The following is a 17,283-nucleotide window of genomic DNA, read 5'->3' on the forward strand; positions in this document are numbered from 1 at the left end:
TCAGCAATGTTTCACTATCCGTTAATAAAATCCAAAGGTTACACATTGTTTTTGTGATGTCAGTGACAATTTACCACCACAAATTATTGAAAGTGATAATTCAGTGGAGTGATTCATCTGCAGTGTGCTCTTGTGTTCAGGGAGGGAAAGCGTAGCTCGTGTTGTTTAGCTGCTGGCACAAAATGACTAGCAATTGTCAGAAAGCATTCATTTTTCTCTCTTGACATTTCCTCCTAGCAACATGTAGTATATACATTTCCTATAAATTATAAGGCTTTTTTTTCCCCCTTTCCTCTTCCAATTCCTTGTGAGGCAACTGCAAAATATTAAGTACAGGGAAAAGCACGGACAAGCATGTAGCAGGTGTGTGACCCTCAAGGCCTGCAGCAGAATTCCTTCCGTGAACCCCCAAGCAATGTTTTAAAGGCGTTCAGATTTAACTCTCATCTGTTCTTACCAGCAGCTCTGAAGGGGATTAAAGAGCTTCCAAGAGTTTTGCAATAGCTCTTGAGAAGCTAAGAACACACAAAAATCAAGCCTTGAAACTGAAACAAATACCATTTCTTATACCTGAATGGTTTTAGAATTGGTGTCATTTCCAAGAGAAAAATAGAAAAGCGAAGGCAGGAATGTTAATAAATTCCACAGTATTTCTTAGCATGAAATTATATAAAAAAGTGAAGTCAAAGACATGTATATGTTCATGTATGTATGTATGTAAGCCATGCATTCTTTAAACTTGAGTGTGCAGCAGGTGCTTTCATGAGTTGGATAACTGGAGGATGAGGCATCACCTTAAGGCTGTAATTTAAAATCAGTTCCATATATCATTATTCTTTGCTTTATGAGCTACCAAGAATATGTTGGGTGCTTTTAAAATATTCTGAACTATAAGGATGCCACAGATCGAAATCTAGACAGACAACTGTATCGTGTTTGGTGGGAAAGGGGAGGATTGGTACAGAGTTCGTGTATACAAGCTGAGTCATATTGTTTCACGGCATGGCAGGACAGTCTCTGAAAAAGACTTTGCTGAAGACAGGATAGGTCAGTATACGTTAGAGCTGCATGATGAGCATGCTTTGTAGTTTAGCTACACCAGCCCCCGCAGCGAAAATTACTTGCAGATGGATTCCATTTTGTCAAGATAAATATTTGAGGTGGGCACGGGACAAGATTTTAATAAAGGTTGTAGCTGGATCCCAAATATATCCACCTATCCTTGTTATCAATGTCACTAAAATTCAGTGCTGTCTTTCAGCAGCTTTTCCATCGTGAATACAGTCTGTGCTGCTGTGGAGTGTGTCCTAGAGGCCAAAGAAACCACCTGAGTATACTGGTCCTTGCAGGAGCACTTTCCTGGCCGGTTCTGGAATGACTTTGACTATCTGTAGGCAGAATCTTCAGATACAGCAGTACAAGAACTCTCCAAATTACGTTTACCTGTTCATGACTTCACATGCCAGGCAACCTCCAGTTACCCTGTCTGCTGTAGTAGAGAAGACACTGAGCAGGAGAGATTGGCGTCATCATTACAGAGACCTTGGGTTGTTTTCTTGGTTTGGAAAGAGCGCTGCTACTGTCTTTCTCAAGAGCAAATGGACTCTGGCGAGTAGAGGTTACCTGCAAGGGCGTTCTGTGTTGTGTCTTATGAGCAATGCAGTATTCCTGTTTCCCACAGTCTTGCTACAGTCCAAAAACTTAATTATACTCTATTATTATACTAGCTCTTTGAGCAGCAGCTAGCACTTTACAATATTGGATCTTCTGCCTGTGATGAGTGCACAAAGAAGCAGTAAGGAAACTGCCACTGGACAGTATGCCTTGAGCATCTTCCAGGCTGTGGCCTTACAAAAGTAGGTCGTATACGTGAAGTATATGTTTCCAGCTTACAGTCAGCCTTTCATGCTCCAGTCTGGCTAGGATTACAGCAGAAAATTATTTTGGACACTATAGATCATCTTCGTCAGCAACCTGTATAATGCAGAGCTTTAGGATGTACCAGGTGTATCCAGAAAAGCGGTAGCCTCAGAGAGCAGCGGGTGTGTGCTGTCCCTGCGTGCCCTTGAATGCAGGAAGAAGAAATTCACTTTGCAAAGTCTTGCTCTAAGCTTGCCCCAAGGTGCAATACAACGAGGGTTAAAGACAAAAGCATTCTGGAGGACGGAAGGGCTTGCCAGATGGAATACTTACCCTCTAGAATTTCAGCTGAAAGGTAGCCCCGGGTCCTAGATGAAATAGGATTGCTTAAGTCAGCTCCACTTCTCAGACACAAGAACTATCAAAGTTCTTATATATAATTTATCCTTCTTTTTAGACTGTCCTTTTTATCTGCAGCTCTGAATGTGTTGTTTCTTTTGACATTTTAGGCTAGAGCTAACATTTTACTATTCCAGAAGAATCCAGATGTATTTTTAGGCTTTTGAACAATGATTTCCTACTTTACATGTTGTAAAAGGAACAAAAAAGAGAAAACTCAACGCCATACTCTAGACTTCTCTCTGTGGAAGTGCCACTCAGCTGCAATGCTTGGGGCAGAGCTAACCTCTGGTGGACAGCAGGATCCCACCTTAAAACAGGGTCTGAAAACATGTCCTACATTCATGCTAGAAATTAAAAGATGTGCAGACAAGTTGAAAATACTATAATGATTATGGTGACTCTTGTGATGCTTCATTAAAAGATTTTAAAACACTATCTTGATCTAAATGACTCTTAACACTGTCTCGTTTCCTTTTTTCACATATAGATAAGTGGTAGTTGCATAACACTTGTCTACCAGTTTCTCTCATCTCTCACTGCACCAGACTCAAATTGAAGCAAATTGTTCTTTAAAATTGAAAGTGTCAAAGGTTGTAAAATTGCCCTCTGAAGGTCTTAATGCTCAGCAAGACAGTCAAGCTCATGTACTCCATTTTGACCTCCTTGTTATGTGTTTCTGATGCTGAATACAACAGCAGTTGAACCCTGATGGAACTGGTATCTTCTGGGACTAAAAATCTGTGTCAAATATGAGCATTTTCTGCTGCATAATGGACTTGCCATCATCACCACGTTACTTTTTCCTTCTTTTAATATTCTACTCTGTCAAAATATCAAAACGTTTATTTAATCAGTGTGATTTATTTATGTCCGTTTAATATCAAGTCTTCCCTAAGTATAATCTGGTGTGCCTGTGTCTGGTTTTATTTTTCTCTAAGCTACATGTGTGCTTTTTTCAGCAGAAGCTAGCAGAAAGCAGTTGCTTAGGCCACAAAGGGATTTTCTTGTCGGTTTTCACTAACTTTTCTGTACTGTGCACTTGGAACTTACGGAATTTCCCAAATAGGGTTCTTAACATCATCAGCAGAGGGTGTAAGGGAAAGCGACTTCCCACCTGCCTGTCCTGTGCAGTGTCACGCATTCTCTCTCTGAAAGAGAATTTAATCCTTTCAAGTAGTGGTGCCATCTCAGCAGGTCACTCTCGTTCCTAATGTACTGTTCACTCAGTGCTGACTGTGGTATTTAGAATTGAGCTGGGTGGATATAGGAGATTTTCCACCTCTTATTTGGAGGAAAGGTATTTGCTCATTTTCTGAGCTGTTAGTAGATGTATCAATTGCACCTTGAATGGGGGTGTAGATATTATACAGTAGCAGTATCCTGCATGTTGATCTGTTAAGATATAGATACAACTCCTGGTCCGAAGTCTTTGATGCTAGTGTATTTATAGGAGTACGTGCTTAAAATCTAAGCTCTTAAAAAAATCTTATTTGTGGTAAATACACTGGAGTTGTAGATTTCAGTGAAATTAAGAGGCTTTGCGTCTTGACAGATACAAGATCCAGCCACAAGCATGGAAAAATCGGCAGACTCTCTGCGCCACCTGAGTTCTTCATAGAAATGGAGCACAACTTGATTTTCTCCTGGTTTCAGTCCAGATCTCGTGTCAAATATTGCAAGTAGGAATGAAGAACAAGGGGGTTGGTGCATTCTACAGAAATCTTCAAAGCTAGAGACAATTCTTATTCTACGTTCATGTGGCATAAAGGGTCTTTTCTGAAATGTTTGTGAGGAATTGGGAAGAAACATCGCTATGTCAGTACACGAATCAAAAGATCAGGAGACATGAGATAACAGCTGAATACCTTAATAGCCAGTCTGCAGTATCAATTGCTGCTTCCCCATCCCCCCCCCATCCCCTTCAAGTCTTTCAAGCTGTATCTATTCTACTTGTCTTAGATAATTAAAGCTAAGTTGTGTCAGAGATTGCTATGTGAACCCAGTCATTGAGGTACGTCGATGACCTAAGGCTCATCATAGAATGAAGTCCAGAGTCCAGCTGATAGTTTTGCCCTTCACATTGTTCCCCAGCACCTGCGGAGAGCCCTGCAGCGTTTGGAAGTGCTGACTGGACTTAGCACAAACCTGACGGAGTTTGGGAGCTTCAAGGAGGTTTCTGATTATCTGTTCTTCCACTTGTACAAAAAACTTGCTGCATAATCTTAGAAAAGCCTTCTGGTAGAAATCACAGCTGGAAAGGAGAGAAGAGTTAGTGCCATTGGAAAGGATAATCTTGGGTATAAGTCGCTACAGTTTTATTCAGCTTTCCGCCAGAGTATCACCACTGATCTCCAGTGGGCCCCTTCCTCCCTTAAAGCAGGCAGGCAAACTTGCGAAAACATGTTTGTTTGAAGTGATGCATGGTTTTGCAAACTAATAGTTAATTGACATTGAGGTATAAGGAGAGAAGACGAAGGGAGGAGATACATGGAATTGTAATGATGTATGTTTTATGTGTGGAAATGACCTAAACATATTGGGTCAGAATATGAAGAACTGGGATGGAATCACAGGGCCTGAGACCTGCTTTTCTTTAGGGTGACAGTGTGTTCAAACTTTGTCCTGAATGCCACTGCAGCGTGCTCTGATGGATATGACAATAGTCCAGGGAGTCAAGACTATTACAGTGGAAACTGCGTCCTCATTGATATGGTAGTATTCCCATTTATTTCAGCCAGAGACTGGGTTTTACCTCTTTTCCTACCTCTTCTAGTAATCTACTGTGGCACCTCTATTGCGTCGGATGGATTGCCGTGCAGACTGCCAGGCTAGCAGCAGTCAAGCTGACAGATCAGCACAGCACCATGCAGAGCTACTAACTCCTGTCTCCAATGTCACGCAGCGGTGGGAGTGAGGTGCCAGGCAGGGCCGCTCTCGTGTGCCTGCGTTGCTTCCACCCCGGAGACAGACCATTGCCAGCCACTCAGGGGTGTATGCGCTGCACCCTGCTCCGCTGCAGGCTGCAGAGCTCCCCAAAATCACCTTGTTCAAGTCGCTGCATTTCTGTGTTTTCTAGTTTTTGTGACGTGTGACAAGCCTGTTGCTATACCTGCATCTTCATAAAATGCTTTAAGATCTCTGCATGACAGAGACTATAGAGACCTCAGTGTTACGGTTATTATTACAACTATCAAAATGTATTCTCTAAAAAAAATTTCAAACTCGTACGTCGAGGTCTCCAAACATATGGGTAGAATCTCAATTGCCTGCAGTATGGCTAACTCGGGTTTTTTTTCTCCTCTTTCTTTCTCTCCCCCCTCCAGTGTCTGAAATAACAATTGCCTCTGCAAAATTCAGGGATAAGGCTGCAGCTGGCGTGTATGAAGATTTCCTTTGCTCCCACAGTGGGGTGTATAATTGACAGTAATGGCTGTAAAATCCAGAGCTCAGGGGCTACGGGTTTTTTTCAAGCCATCACTCTGGAAAATACAGAGCTTGATCAATGGCTGAGCAGTTCAGACTGTATTAATAAACACAGAATTTTAAAGATCTGCTTTAAGAATAAATAATCAATTCAGTTTATAATCCTAACTGTTGTTTAAAAAGGACTAAGAGTAATAATGAAAACAAATTAGCCTTGATTTAAATATTAATCTTATATGGTAATTGTTCCTGAATAAATATTTCAGTTGCAGAGAGTGGATTGTATCGTCAAACATTGGAAACTGTGCTGCAACTGAATTCAGTGTCCTGTATTTATGTTTCGTGAAGAAGAGCTGAAATGCTTTGAAAGCTTTCTTCTGCTCTGTCTGTTCTCTGTGTGTCACCGCGTATTACGGCGTGCCTCCCTGAGTGATGTATGCTAACTGAAGGAAGGAAAGGACGTCAGATTGGCACAGATTCCTCGCTGGGGTTGCTTCAGCCAGATCAAAATGATATAGATCTTCATAAAACCGGCACCATTCACTGCACTGGGGGCTTTGTATTGTCTAGGAATGGGAAGCACAGCTAAAAATTCTCTCTTGTAGTTTTAGGAGGAGCTGGTGTTGCTGATACTGGAAGTTAGTGCGACTAACCTAACCTGCTTACACAATGATGTGCCGCTGAACTTTTCTTCTTTAAATAGACAACTTAGATCTCTGGTCATTTAGAAAACTGCATCATCAGATACTGCTTTTAGTTTTCATCATTTCCCTTTCCCTGCTGAATCTTGTGGAACTCCACTGCATTGGTGAAGACCAGAATTACCACCTCAACAGTCCCCAGATTTGAAGGGCTTCAAAACAAACTAATGGAGGACTTAGTATCTTTAAAGTAAAGACTGACAAGAACACCATTTTTCCAGTGACATATTATACATTTGAATGCAGTGGAGTGGAATAATCTGGCTAGAAAAGAATTCAGTCTTTGAAATCTAACTTGTCTTTTATGGACTGCCGTGGGCTTTGCAACTCATGGAGACTAGGAAGGTGTGATATGGAAAAACTGACCATTCTTCAAGGTATTGCACTCTGATGGATGTACTGCAAAAAAGTTTAATCTATTAATGGAAAAGGATGAGGTTCTGCTTTTGTAGCATCTCAATGATCAAGACTTGTTTTTTGAAAATCCTAATTTAACCCTGAACTCTTCTTTCTGACCTGTTATGAAGAATTTTCACTGACAAATCTCAAAGCTCTGAATCATATTTAGCATGTCCAAAAAATACAGCAAAGTGGTGAAGCAGCTTGCGGAGGGTCACTCACTGCTATTCATTGTGTGCCCTAGGATGCTGTGATACAGAAAATAATCATATTTCCTTTTAAATTTATCTTAGCCGTGCTAGTGGTCATAAGCAACCCATCAGATACCAAGTGTACTCTGTGCTGAGGAGCTTAGTAGTGAGAGGAAGACTCATTTGTTGGTGATAAAATTATGAGCTTTGGTTTACTGCTTTCCTTATGTAGTCAGGATGTCTGGAAGCAAAAGTGTAGGTCATGCTCTTAATTATGTGGGAGACCTGTTTCAAGGGTTCTGTATTCCTACAGGGGTCATTTTCACGCAGCATTGAACAAGGGTCAGGAGTAATTCTCTCCACGTATAATTTGGTGAATTTACTGAGTTGAACTGGTGATTTTGCTGATGAATGAGAGCCCAGCTCAGCAGAGTATTTAAATTCATTCCTATTTAGCAGAGTACTTACACATATGCTTAACTTATAAAATGAGATTGAGTCACAGAAGACTGAAAGAGCTTGCTTCAGTGGTTTGCTGAGCACGGGTCAGCTTCTGAACTGGAACTTTAAAAAAAATCAGGGAGCCATAAAAGTTAAGGCGTATTTCAGTGAGCAGCCAAAAGATAGAAGCCTCGTTTCTGTGTGTTTGCTTCTTAGGAATGAGTGAGTACATGGATTCTTAGGGACTGTAGTGCATCCTTTCTGTCAGAGGGGTTAATCACTTGGTCTCTCCTCTTCTGCTGTCTGCCTGCTTCCAAAACGCTTAAGAATTCTTAACCTCTATCCTTCTCCCTCGTTTTCTTGAAATTGGTCTGATGTTATTGGAGGGAATGACAGACACACAGATATACTGATTGCATAATCCTTTCTTTATTAAGGAACTAGGCAAAAATGAAAAAGGCTTGTTACAGCCATATCTGCCACTGGAAAAATTATTTCTTTCTAAGCATTTTGCCCTATCTAATTTTAAACCTTTCCAGTTCTTGTGTCTGCCATTTCCTTTTGAGACTCTTCCACTGTCCTTTTTGCTTTGAATTTGGTCCATATTTCCTGTTGTTTCTAATTATACTCTCCTGCCTACCTGCTCTAGCAATTTTCTCTCCTTGACGCTTAAATCCTTGAAATATGTGTGGAAAGTTAGCACTTTCTGTTTCTTCTGCCTTTTAAACCTCACCTACTGATTTTTCAGAAAATCACCAACCTACCTTCTGCTCTTCTTGATGTTACTTCAAGTATCGCAGAATCAGGCCCTCCAAAAATCTGGCAGATTATTTCTTCTCCCATTTTTAGAAAAGGTTGTCCATTTCCCTCAATCGTTGTGGCTCTTCCTTGTACGTTATCCTGCTGTGCAGTGAAAGCATAACTAAAGCCAAGCAGCTTGAGTAAAGCAAAAGGAAAACCAGGCCTAAAAATCTGTTTATATTTGTAGACTGTAGTGATAATATTGGCAGTGCTGTGTTTTAATTCTTTGTGTCATTTGGTTGCTTTTATTACTCATAACAGCCACCTGTTGGATTTTGCCACACAAATTCGCTACACATAGTTATGAGGTTTGAAGTATGTGGTCTATCTGAATTTTCCATCTTGCTTGGAGGAGATATTTTAAGTCTACATTTCTTGGTGATTGTGTGTTCCAGTTAACGTACCCTTGAGGATTTTCCATTGCAGTGAAAGAAGAGTAGTGTGTATATTTGCAATGGTTTCATGTTAGCCTTGCACAGAGAGTTTACATTTAATTAAGACATTAAAGACTCAAAATTGGACTATGAAACTACAGTGCAAATAGCAGTAAGAGTATAAAAAGAAAGAAGAGTCAATAATTCAAGCAATCTGTTATTTAGGTGTCTGCCATGAAATCAAATCCTACTTGTGTTTTGATACACAACTTTTTCACCTCTGATCTTATTGTCATCTTGCTGTGAAGCTCTGCTATTCATGAAGGGAAATCTGATTCAGAAATTTCTATAAGGGTGGCAAATTTTGCAGTGCCCCTGAGTTGAAATTGATCTTCACTTGCTGCTTTTCCGTGTTATGTAAATGATTTATGAACCTGATGAAACTGTTAATGATTACTAGCATTACCGAATTCATAATTATAATAATTAGGGTCTCTTTTCCCTTGCCTCCAGTTCAATAAAATCAATATGTCTTTTTAAAGAGCTAGATGTACAGCTTTCCACTCTCAATTATAAAGATTTCTAAGTACGGTCCTGAGATTCTTATAAGTAGAAGCAATGCAATTTTTGCTGCTGCTCAGCCCCCAGAGTTGGTGGTTGTTTCCCACAGAATCTTTTTTTAAGATCCAAGATTAGTATCTTCAAACATATCAACAAAAGTGGATTTAAAGCCCAAATTACATTAGATGGAAGATTGCCGTGTAGTAAGGAAGCTTATGTGATGCGATATGTCTCTAAATTGGAGAGACATGGATTTGATGGATGGACCACTTGATGGATAAGGAACTGTGGCTGGTTGGCCCCACTCAAAGGGTTACGGTCAACAGCTCAATGTCCAAGTGGAAACCAGTGACGAGTGGTATTTCTCTGGGAGTGGTACTGGGACTGGTGCTGTTTAACACATGTTGGTGACATGGATGTTGGGATGGAGTGCACCCTCAGCAAGTTTGCCAATGACACCTGTGTCATTGCCAAGTTTGCCGATAACAAGCTGTGTGGCGTGGTCAACACAAGGGCAGGGATGCCATCCAGAGGGACCTGGACGGGCTGGAGAGGTGGGCCTGTGTGAACCTCATGAGGTTCAACAAGGCCAAATGCAAGGTCCTGCACGTGGATCAGGGCAATCGCATGTGCAAATGCAGGCTGGGCGGAGAACGGGTGGAGAGCAGCCCTGAGGAGAAGGACTTGGGGGTGTTGGTGGATGAGAAGCTCAACAGGAGCCGGCAATGTGTGCCCGCAACCCAGAAGGCCAACCGTATCCTGGGCTGCATCAAAAGCAGCGTGGCCGGCAGGGGGAGGGAGGGGGTTCTGCCCCTCTACTCAGCTCTCAGGAGACCCCACCTGGAGTACTGCATCCAGCTCTTGGAGGCCCCAACACAGGAAAGACATGGACCTGTTGGAGCGGGTCCAGGGCATGGCCATGAAGATGATCAGAGGGCTGGAGCGCCTCTCGTGTGAGGAGAGGCTGAGAGAGTTGGGGTTGTTCAGCCTGGAGAAGAGAAGGCTCCAGGGAGACATTATTGAAGCCTTCCAGTCCCTAAACGGGGTCTACAGGAGAGCTGGGGAAGGACTTTTTACAAGGGCATGTAGTGATCGGACAAGGGGGAATGGCTTCAAACTAGGAGAGGGGAGATTTAGATTATATGTCGGGAAGAAATTTTTTGCTATGGGGGTGGTGAGGCTCTGGCCCAGGTTGCCCAGAGAAGTTGTTGAGGCCCCGTCCCTGTAGGTGTTCAAGGCCAGGCTGGATGGGACTTGGAGCAACCTGGGCTGGTGGGAGGTGTCCCTGCCTATGTCAGGGGGGTTGGAACTCTATGATCTTCAAGGTTCCTTCCAACCTAAACCATTCTATGTCCATCACATAAGCTGATGGTATGAGATCCTCACTCTTGTTAGGTGATATTTCATATCCACACTGGCATGTTTCCTTAGTATTTCATGAAGCATTTCTGTAATTTGTGCCATGTCTGTTTTTCTCTCTCTTCCAATTTTCCAGTTATTGATTTAAGCATATTACCATTTTTACTGAAAAGGTACTTTACTTTTGGAAATGGCAAACAGCTGTAGCTGCATTCTGACAGAGTGTATTGAGATAAGGTAGTGAGAACCTACTATTTCTCAGCCTGCCTGCTTAGGTCGATGAATATTTAAAGTCCTCTTAAGTTCATCTGTAGAAATGTAATTCTTTTGTTTACCGCTATATTAGGGTAGGGAAGGAGTTGTTTGGCTGGAGGTGATTTGAGGACACAGAAATGTGGAAGGAATAATTTTGAATGAGGGAGCTATTATCAGCCATTACATGTTTCCAGAAGGTCTGCAGAGTTATTTAATGTTTTGCTATGAGCACTTGTAGCTGCATTTGGCCATACTATCCATTTCAATGTCTGGAGTGTGCTATGGTCTGGTCGCTCTGAGCAGTGGCTGATAGAAGGCTTCAGTTCCAGCCAGGGTGGCTCCTCTGGCTGCTTGAACCATTAGAATAATCAGGTTTGGAAGAGCCTTTCAGGGAAATAGGGATTTAAAATCCCAAAGTGCTTTTGAAATGGAGCTTGATAACTGTATGAAGAGATTGTATGGTGTGGTGGTTACAGTAGCAGGGGACTATCCATATGGACCAAGGTCCGGTCCAGACCAGCACATAAATGCAGGTCTGTCTTCCTTCCTGTGCTGAAATTTTTTCATGTAGAATGAATGATTTTAGCTTTCATATGCACAGCTGGTCTTTGTGTTTGCTTTAGCAGCTCCTGGACCATTTGCAGAAATAAGATTAGGATTGCTTGATCAGCAATTGCTGTGGTCAGATAGAAAAGGCAGACCTCACCAAAGGATGGAGACTGGGTGTACTCACATGCATGAATCGGTGCAAATTGAAGCTGTTATCTACCCTGGTGTCTTAGGACACCTTCTAGTGGAGAATTCTCTGCAGCACAATAGCCACAATCATAACTTGCACTTCCGATTTTCTTTATTGTAATTCCTCAGGGAGTATGCAAGGACTGCCAGGACGTACATCTCCCCTTATATCTCACCAGTCCTTCTGAGCTCAGGTGCCCCTCAGCCTCAGGCTCAAAGTAGTGAAAAGTCAGGTGCATCAACACTGGATGCAATGAGACCCCAAATGATGCCACTGCTTGACTTAATGGAATGGTTCACGCTAATGGGAACATGAGTTCCGTGGGCTTTTGAACTCACATGATTTTTAATGTCACAAGTACATCAAAAACTATGATTTGATTTGACAGGGCCTAGGACTCAACAGCAGACCTGTATTTCATCCTGTCTGTATGATTTCATCATGGCTATCCGATTATCCCAAGGTGTACGGAGAGGAAACATCTGCTCAAATACTAAAAATGTACCAGAGCTGGAGCAGGGGAGGGGTACTGTGTCTTTATCGTTACAGCCAAAGTAATTGCATGAGCGTACCTCTTAGCCTACCAGGTCAAGGTTGAAATATGTTGATAAAGCAAAACAGCGATACATATTGCAGTGTATGTCCAGAGATATCTGTTCCATACTGCCAACTTTAACACATATCATATACAAAACAGAGGTCAATATTTGCATATGCAATTACAGTCATCTTCAATTGATAAAAATTGGTAGGGAACAACAGGGCTTTCTGTATGTCCATCTAATTCCCTGAATAGTTATATATTTTACTAAACTTTTAATATTTGTATTATCAATCAGGTCTTTAGGCCCTTTCCTGTGCCGTATGCTTTTTTTCATGAGGGTCTCGTTCCCTCTTGTAATGCAGCAGATACTAGTGACATTGATGAAATAGGTGCTGCATCTTAAGCAGCTTGATTGTGCTGAAGCTCACAAGTGCTGTGCACCTACCAAATGGGATTGTGAAGGTGCAGGGATGAAACGCAGAGGTGGCAGTTTTCCATTTTGTGCTGGTGATCAGATACTGTTTTGCTGTAGGACAGACAATCTTGGCGATATCCTGGCAGAGCATGGTGGTGTATAATTTTCAGGTTTTTGTAAATGTAGTCTCTTGATATCAACTTTCTTAGTACACGTCCAGGTCCATTCTTTTCACCATAAGAATTTGTTTGTGAAAAAGCTTTCTTATCGTTGCCCATTAACACTGTCTTTCAATTAAACTTGGACAGCATAGGTTGTAAAATCACTTGTGGCGGAAGAGAAGCCTAACAGACATCAAGATGACTTCTAGTTGCTTGGTCATAGCCAAGTTTCAAATCTTTAAGAGCTGATGGAAAAGAAGACAGTTCTTATGGCTGACTGTGTTCCTTATTACACGGGTGTTAGTGTATGAAGTGCAGGTCTAAGTGCTCAGGTGATCCCAGCATTTCCATAAGATCACCAAAAAAGACTCTAAATAATATGCCTCTTTGGAAAAACATGTGAGAAAATTTAAACTGTTCAAACTTAATCCAACATTTGAAATTTGCCCAGCTTTGAGAAAGGCATTAGACCAGATGGCTTTCAGAGGTCCCTTCCAACCAAGATTACTCTATAATTCTGTGATTTAAAAATATATTTCAGCCTAAAGCTTTTTGAAAAAGCTGGGGAGGGGGAAGGCAATGTATATATTCTCTCTTCAGTTATTGCTTAAAAATAAGAAAGAAAAGAGATTCTGGAAGCTTATTTTATTTTAATATTAAGGAAGCTGGAAAGCATTTCTTTTTTAATTCTAAACTTGGCAGATACTGAACATTTGGGTAAAGAAAACATCATTTCTTTTTTACTTGAAAAGGACTTTGCACTTTTGCAAGATGCATGAGTTCAGCAGAAATACTTGCTGAATAGTTCACAGCAGAGGAATTTCCTATAGTTGAGGATACTAATCTCAAATATTGGATATGTCTTGGCAGATCTCTCCAAAGAAGCCACTAATTTTGAAATTTATTGAGGCCTTGAGTCTTGTGAAATGTAATGCTGCTTTTATATATAATTGCATTTGTTGAACCAGTGTGGACACTAATAAGCAAGGCATAAAAAAGGTACGTTATAGATCTCACCTTGGAGACAGGAACGGAGCTATGTGCTAAGATACTGGATCTTCCACTCTGGATTTAAGACTACAATTAAATGTAAAGAAAGTGGGTAAGGGAGATAATTTTAAAATCACTTTGGATACCAAAGTTAAATGACCAAGATGGGCATCAAGGAGAGCAGCTGATGTCTGAAGCATGGATCATAAAGCAGTAAAATGCTGCATCTTTGATGTGAATCCTAAAATAATAGCTTAGCCTGGTGAAGTATCACTTGTCAGGGAGACTCACTCTAGAAGTACCTTTTAGACCAGTTTCTCAACATTTTCAAGCTGGTGATTCCTTTCTTAAACCTTTAAAATGTATTACATTTGTTACTAGAATAAAAATAAGCTCTCTATCAATGACAGCCATGGTGAGCTTCTATAAGAGATTTATTAGTTGTGTATTTCAGAAGATGAGCAAAAGCATGCAGTCATGAAAGGAAATAACAAGTGGAGTTAGGGAAGTAAGAATTTTACTTTTCAGCACCTCGTGGCCCCTTTGATTGTTTCTACCTGGGACTATGATCACTGCCTGGAAAACCTTGTTCTAGGCCCTGTGTTAGGCACTCTGTAAAGACAGAATTAAGGCTGTTGATACATATTCTGCATGTTCCCTTTTGCAGAGGAGTGGATCTCACTGGCCCAGAGTCAATGGTTGGATTATCTCTTTGTTGAATTCAATTTTGCCTAACCATAATTGGGCTAGTTTGGCAACAGAGTTTTGAGTTAAGCCTCAGGCTCAGCAAGTGCCTCCTGCACGGGCACACACATCCATGGGAGCCAGGGACTTCCCCTGGGCTTGTGTGTGGTCATCATGGGAACAAAGCCTTATTGCCTTTGTGAGACAAAATTCTTGAACTCAAGGGAAGCTGTCTTGTATAGCACATATGCAGATAACTTCATCTATATGGTTGCCTTTCAGAGATAAATAATTACTAAAAGACACTCAACCTGAATTCAGCAAGTCTAATCCCATATATATTTATGCACAGGTATAAATTTGCTTTTCATGTATGTAAGGGTTTTTAGGTGGATAAATATTTGTGGGATGAGGAATGAATTTTCCTGCAGGGTACTGTACTGAGCACAGTGCTTGATCTCGTGAGCTAGGACGCTGGGATTACTCAATAGCAAATATTTGCAGCACCGGCTCTGTAATTTTTTAGTATGAAAATACCGGGTCTCATTCCCCGCTGATCATTGTTATGTTTGTGCGATTCCTTCTGTTCAGCAAAAGGTTTCTTTCATTTTCAGGAGACAGTGACAGTGAACTGATGGTGACAGTGTTAGCAATTGTAATGTGAATGAAATACCTAAGGCTTTTTTAGGAACAGTTAAGACTGGTATTGATCTAAACGTTTAGGTCTGAGAATCATGATGTAAGAGCCAAATTCCTACAGTGCTGCCAGTCTTGGGCAAACCAGGGGTATGGAGTCAACACATCACTTCCATGTGTACCGAAGTGTTATTTAATTGAGGCCTTTATACTTGGTTTTCCTACCTGTAAAATGACTATTATATTATCTTTCTCCTATTTTTCACTGTTGTCAGTTAAAACAACAATCATCACTCGCTGCAGTTGTCTCGTACAGGGTAGTCTGAGCCTTAGACGAATCCTGTAGAAACTTTATCAATTAATAACAGTCACTTGTGGCTATATGCCTGGTTTCCTCTTTTGCAGTTTGATCACACTTACATGTGAGTTATGTTATGTTTGTTGTTATTTTTATGCTGAGGACAATAAAAAACAGAGGGTAGAGAAACCCAGATTGACAATGTATTTGCAGTGTTTTATTAGACTTGGTACTGTCAGTAAAACCGTTTTCTTAGCAGTTCAATCCCCCATGCATAGTAACTGCGGGTTTTCTGCTGTTGCCTCATGATTGGGCTGCTTCAAAAGTACTTGATGTTTACTGACTACTGTGTTGAATAATTTACTGAATGATTATTAGACTGCGTGTAATAAAGTCAGTGTTGATTTACCGTTCCCTTAGCATAATGTGCTAAATGATCGCTGGATTTACTATGTCAAGAGATGCTCAGAATGATGGTTGTGAACTGAAATGATGGCTTGGTGGGAAATTATGTTTTAAATTTGTATTATATTAAAAGGTTTGCTAATTATTACCCACCTTTGAATGGTTTGAGTTATTTGGGAAAAGTGCTATCAACAGCTGGAAAATTGTATAGTGAATAATTTATTTGAAAATAGCAAAAAAAGTAAAATAAATAATTCAGCAAATATTTCTCGACCAGTACTGCTGATATCACGCTCCAGAGAGATGGATCAATTTTTTAAAATAACTTTATTATATGATTAGCAGACTCATTTTTTTGTGATTTTTCTTGCTAGTTGCTTCACTTCATACACTGATTCCTGAAGAAAAATTACTTTTCAGCCTACCCATCACTGAATTTTTAATAGTAAGATGACAATGAATAAAATTAGGTTTTAATGTACTGCTGTATGTATCACCTTATCTTGATATATCAATGGTGAATAATGATCTTTGCTGTAATGTAGTAGGCTAGATTCCACAGTAGTGGTTTTTTTAGCATAACCTCTCGGACCTTGGGAAGGTAAGACCCCTGAGCCACGTGCCTCATTTTCCTGTCTAAAATATTTCTTCCTTTTTGTTGTTTCTTTAGACTGGGTCCAGGGATTGCTGTGTAGAGTATGGATATACTAGTTTGTTGGCAACATATGGTGCAGGTATCGCACCATATTGTTTGGTTTTGTTTTAATAAAATTCTAACTTTTTGGGTAAACTTGGGCATTTTATTTTTAGCTGCAAGGAAGGGGTGGAAACCCTGCTAGCCTTGCCAGCTAGATTCATACCTCCCCAACAGATTTGGGAGATGGAGCATTGGATGTGCTGAGCTCGCATTCTGGAGCTGAGCCAGCTCCTCAGCTGGTGAAAGGCAATATCATGCTCTTAACTTGTGATGTTTAGTGTCAAATCTTGCAACCTTAAATCCTAGTTGTAGGAATAAAATAGTTCACTGAAATTCTGCAAGTTTTATCCTGTATAAAAGCTTTTCCAAAAAAGCTGGAAAATATTAATTGATTGCACTTTAGCTCGGAAACTGGAAGTAAAAGACAGTCAGATTCATTAAAATAATGTCTCTTAGCCTGTAAAATTAGTTTGAGGGCTTTTAGCTTGTGGTTTTCGTATGTGTGAGACTGGTAAAAGAACCCCAACCCAGAGGCACAGAGCTTTCAAAAACTGCATGTCAGTACTGGAACGCTTTTCTCAGCTTCGACTTCCCATATTGTATTGAAGTTGAAATCCTGCCTGAAGCAGACAGGTCCATGTGCATCGTTTTAGGGCAGACCTGCGCAGGAAACCTAAAGGTAGCATGTTTTGATTGCTGAAGTTAAAAATAAAATACACAAAAAACACATAAAAAAGAGCCTACATGGGGATGTGAAGTTTACACCCATCGTCATCTCTTGCAGGGGGATTTTCAAATCACCCCTGGCTGAATTGGAAGCGGTTAGTATTTCCAAAGCGGTGGCTTGTTGTGTGGTGATGAGCACCAAAGAAAAGACCAAATAAATTAGCCTACCATAAAACATAGTGTTCCTTTCTCAATCTGTGCTTTTTATTCCTCAGATGTCG

The 17,283-nt window shown here is 40.7% G+C and overlaps 1 protein-coding gene across 1 annotated transcript in view; it reads left to right on the plus strand.

The window, feature by feature from the left end:
- The window catches only part of TMEM132D (transmembrane protein 132D), a gene marked incomplete at its 5' end in the record, with an annotated part of 207,586 nt that overhangs the window by 87,009 nt on the left and 103,294 nt on the right, over window positions 1-17,283 (plus strand). The window lies entirely within an intron of this gene.

Source organism: Charadrius vociferus, unplaced genomic scaffold (genome assembly GCF_000708025.1).
Source record: "Charadrius vociferus isolate BGI_N301 unplaced genomic scaffold, ASM70802v2 scaffold332, whole genome shotgun sequence".
NCBI classification, from domain to species: domain Eukaryota; kingdom Metazoa; phylum Chordata; class Aves; order Charadriiformes; family Charadriidae; genus Charadrius; species Charadrius vociferus.